General features: G+C 55.7%; 1 protein-coding gene across 2 annotated transcripts in view; it reads right to left on the reverse strand.

The window, feature by feature from the left end:
• Positions 1-4,825, reverse strand: part of Pax2 (paired box 2) — a gene marked incomplete at both ends in the record, with an annotated part of 78,695 nt that overhangs the window by 42,082 nt on the left and 31,788 nt on the right.

Raw genomic sequence — 4,825 nt, forward strand, 5'->3', positions numbered from 1 at the left:
GTGTGCCACCATGCCGGGCTGTTCAAATCTAAAACAAAGGGCTGGACTACAGGGTCTCTAAGGTCTCTTTCTCCAGTAGGAGTGAGACGGCTCTGAGGTGAGCAGACAAGGGACAGGCAGGCAGGGCAGGCAGGTGCCGGGGAGGGCAGAGGTCCAGCCGGGGGCCAAGCGAGCGGGGGCCGCAGTGTGCAGGGAGGAAGAGACAGCAAGGCTGAAAATGAGAGTGCAGTGAGAAAAACCGCTGTCCCCACTCACTGAACACCTGTCAGGTGCCGATAGCACTGCATCTGCATTACTGACACCGACTGCTCTTAATTCTCACGGTACCTGCAGAGCAGATACCGTCACCCTCACCCTGCAGCTTGAAAGCAAGGCCGGCGAGGATTACGCGACTTACTGAAGCTCACACTGCTGCTCGGGGCAGAGTTGGAATTCAGTCTCTGTCCTCCAAAACCTAAGAGCCAGGTTTCAGGCATCTTAAACTGGAGCACTTTCTCAAACTGGAGGAGCCCCGAGTGAACCGGTCCCAGGAAAGTGTCCAGGGAGCATGGGGTAGGGAGCTGGACTCGGGGAGGAGAGGAAGACTCTCCAGGACACTGTGAAGGCACAATGGCCAGCTCTGACCACTCATGGGGTTGACCGTGGCTGCAAAACCCTGTTCGTGTCACGGAACAGGCGATGGGGAGCTGTCGGGTTTGCGGGGAAGTGGCGCTGCGGGTCTCAGACGGGCAGCACGTGAAGCGGACACGGCCAGGCACAACACACAGGCCTCGGCTGGCACAGCAGAGAGGGGCCGAGGATCCGCCCTGGACAGGTGTGTTGAGAGGGCCAAGAGTCCAGAGGAGTGGACGCAGCAGGACCTGTGTGTGCGGTTGGTCTCGCCCGAGTCACAGACAGATCAGGTTAAGAACGCGAGATGAATGGATAAAAAAGTGTGATGTTTACACACAGTGGAGTACTACTCAGCCATAAAGAAAAATGAAGTCATTTGAAGGCAAATGGATGCACTCTGAGACCATGACGTGAAACAGACAGACACACAAGCTTCAATGTCACATGGTTTCTCGTATGAGAAACCCAAAGTATACATAAAGAGCAGAGTAGGAAGTGGAATGATACAGTGACCCTCTCTCAAATGGGAGGGGACCAAGAGGTGAAGAGAGGGGAGGGGAGGGAGGACAAGAGGATGATAAAGGACGAAGCGGGGTTATGCACGTGTCCTGACCCCACACAGAGAACGCAGACATCACGTAGTACAAAGTGTGCTGATAAAGGCAAGAGGAACATGAGCCGCAGCATCAACAGTGACGTAAAAACACTGGGGGGTCTGGGAGCCGCTGACCTTGGGAGAACAATCTCAGCAGAGTGGCAGAGCAGGAGCCAGGCAGGACGAGGGTCTGCGTGACCAAGAGCGGTCAGTGTGTGAGTCAGGCACAGACCCGGCCGCAGTGGAAGGAGGGTGCTCCAGGCCAGCAAGGACGAGGGTGAGTTTGGAGGCCGAGGCGGAAAAGCCACGGGAGAGCAGAATAAGAGTGGGCGGGCGGAGTGCGCAGGGTGCTAGCCAAGGACGGCACATCTCCAGGTGGCAAAGGAGCTTTTGCGGTGGAGCTGGCGGCACATGCTTGGAAGGCCAGGGCTCTGGGAGCTAAGGCAGGAGGACCGGAAGCTGGAGCCCATCCTTGGCAATTTAGAGACTTAGATTTAATGAGGACCCTATGGCTCAGTCCCCAGCACCCTCCACCCCACCTACCCTCCTACACACACACAAAGAGCTGCTGCAGCTTTTAGCTCTCAGGCAGGCAGAAGGTGGGGTCACCTCCCCAGAGCTGGGGAGAAAGCCTGGAGTCCGGCCACCAGGGAAACATCAAACAATAGCTGAGGGCAGTGGAAACTCTTCTACCAGAGAAGGGTCCCGAGCCACTCAGAGGAGCTGTTCTGATCAGTGGCTGTGCAAGCTTCGAGGGTCTCGCTGGGTCTGCAGGCAGCTCTGCTTAAGGGTGTGGGCTCTGGACCAAGAGGCCCTGGGCTGGGGCGGGGTGGGACAGATAACTGGCCGGCTCTGGAGTTTCTGTCTTTGCTACCCCGAACCTCTGACCCCTGGGGCACTGTTACGGATTTAGCGGAGGCAGCAAGTGATGGGAAAAGTGACTAGTGTCCCTGACCGCGGCTGGGCGGTGCCTGTGAGTGGAGCTGGGCAGGGGGCCGCTGTGAGTTACTAAAGCTCCTGTGTCCACATCTCAGAGGGACCACAGGGAATTTAAGAACCAGGGTCTGGGAAGCCCGATGGGCACCCCGCACCCCGCACAGCTCACGGGACTCCCACTGGGTACAGCAGGAAGCTGCCAAGGACGGCTGACTGCCTGGTGCTATTCCCCGTGCCCCTCCCCTTTTCCTCCCCATCTCCCCTTTATGCTTGGCCCCACAAGCTGGCCACACACATCTCTGTCCCCCACAGTCCCCACATACATTGCTACCTGGGTGCTACTGTCGCCCCCATCTTTGTGGAAGGACCGGGTTCCGCTCCCCGCCTCCCTCCCCAGCAGGCTTCCTCCACAGGGTGCTCTTCTCTTTCCCACATCGGAGGACAACTCGCCCTTCCCAGGGGGCGCCTGTGCCCAGCAAGGGGCTCCCAGGCTCCCAAAGACTCCCCCATCCGGAGGGGTGTGGGAATGGCAGAGGGAGCTGGGGCTGCAGGCTCTGGGCTCCATCTTCCCAAGCAGATCCCAGCGCTATTACTTACTGTCTGGGAACCCCTCGGCAGTTTCTTATTCCTTCATCTATAAAGCGAGATACTGCTATCCTGCACTTCCTAGGACTTGTAGTGAAGCTTCAGCAGGTGCTACATGGGAATGATTAGTACGACGGTTGGCCCAGTAATGCGCATGAGCATCATTGCTCCTGTGGTCACCCCTAAGCCTGGCTGCTTTCAACTGAGGGGCTGAGCTTGGTGCAGGCAAGAGCTCTCCTCTCAGTATGCCCTGGCTTGGTCAATGCAGGGGCTACCGAGACCCTGGAAAGAACGCTGGCTATACAGGAAGCAGCCAGAGCCATGCCAAGGCGAGGTTATATCAGACAGACTGGAGGAGACAGTCTGGGGTTTGCAAGAAGGAGCCACAGAGGATGCAAGCAAAGGCAGGGCGGCGGCAGGTCCAGAGCAAAGGGTGACGGAGCAGATGCGGATGGAGAGGTCAGGCCCCCTCGGTTACGTCCCAGTAGGCCTCCCTCACTGCCTCGGGGCCGCAGCAGGCTCATGGCTCTGAGTCGGAAGGGAAACTGAGTCTCCCGGAGAGGAGGCGCTCAACCTCCCAAGCAAGCCCGGGACCCCGACTCCCCTTCCACTCCCGCCTCCTCCGCTCCCCCTTCCCTGTGCCACTGCCTCCTCTGTGCTCCCTCTCTCTCTCCCTCTCTGTCTTTCTCTGCCCCTTGTCTGTCTGTCCATCTCCTTGCACCCTGAAGTCCCACTGTGGCCGTGTGAATTTATTGATTCCTGGGCGCTGGGGGAGAGGAGGCAGGGCTGGGGTGCAGGCTCAGGGATGGAAATAGAAGGCTATAAATTATTTGTGACAGGAAAGCAATAGCGGCAGAGTGCTGAGCACAAGTCCTGTGTCACTATTAGATTCCTTTTAGCCTGATGACACTGTAAAAAAGGTTAAGTGTCTGCTGGAATCGTACACCTGGGGGGCCGGGGCAGCCTGGGAGCAGAACAAGCCACCGAGAGCAGGTATATCAATTCTCCAGGCCAATAATATTCCTCTCATTGATCGCCACGCAAAGTTCAAAAATCTCATTACAGCCAGGCAGACCGGGAACTTTTTACAAATCAATAGAATGATATAATGTATGTATACTTAGTACAAATGTATCTATTCATCTATCCATCCATCCAGGTCTGCCTCAGGGTGTCCAAGTTAACCTACCCATCATATCATGTTATGTTATGTATGATATTATATTGCATTATATTATATGATAATAGATGGTGTGCAAAAACTCCTGGAGGTGGAGACAGGCGAGGTCCTGTTAGCATTGAGGTGACCTCAGACAGCTCACTTCGGGAAGGATAAGAAGGCAGCATTTCCAGGATGGGGCTGCTCAGGATTTCCAGGCCCTGTCCTTCTTCAGCTGAGGCTCCAGCAGCAACAGCCACTGTCCACTGTGCACTTGCTCTGCGCTAGGCAGTGCTCTCAGGGTTCAAGAAGGCAGTTCGCTTCGTTCTCTCAGCAGCCCATTTTGCAGATGGGGAATGTTATAACTTGCCCAAGGTTGTCCATGTCCTAAGTGCCACCTCTGGGACCTGAACGCAGGTGCACCGCCCCAGACCACACCTTCCATCACCAGGCTGCACTTGCCTGCCGGTAAACACATCCCAAAGCCCAGAATCTAGGCTCCTGGGGCCCACTTCCAGCTCTGTGTTGTATGAAGAGAAGGATAAGGGGCTCCCTGGAACCCCAGAATTCTTCACTAGAAAGTGGGAGTAGCATCTGCTTCAACCGGCTCCCGACAGGGTGCGCACACAGGATCTCACGTAAGCATGCACGCATGTCTCCAAAAATCCCACCCAGCTAGGTATGGTGGAGCACGCCAACAATCCCAGCATTCTAGGAGGCAGGAGTTAGAGTTTAATCTGGGCAATTGAGAGACTTAGTGACCTTGTCTCAAAACAGAAAATAAAAAAGGGCTGAGGACATAGCTCAGTGTGAAAGCCCCAGGTTCAATCTTCAGTACCACCAAAAAGAAAGAAAAAAGGAAGGAAGGAAGGAAAGAAGGAAGGAAGGAAAGAAGGAAGGAAGGAAGGAAGGAAGGAAGGAAGGAAAGAAGGAAGGAA

The sequence above is a fragment of the Chinchilla lanigera genome, unplaced genomic scaffold (genome assembly GCF_000276665.1).
Source record: "Chinchilla lanigera isolate Chin_1 unplaced genomic scaffold, ChiLan1.0 scaffold00084, whole genome shotgun sequence".
Taxonomy (NCBI): domain Eukaryota; kingdom Metazoa; phylum Chordata; class Mammalia; order Rodentia; family Chinchillidae; genus Chinchilla; species Chinchilla lanigera.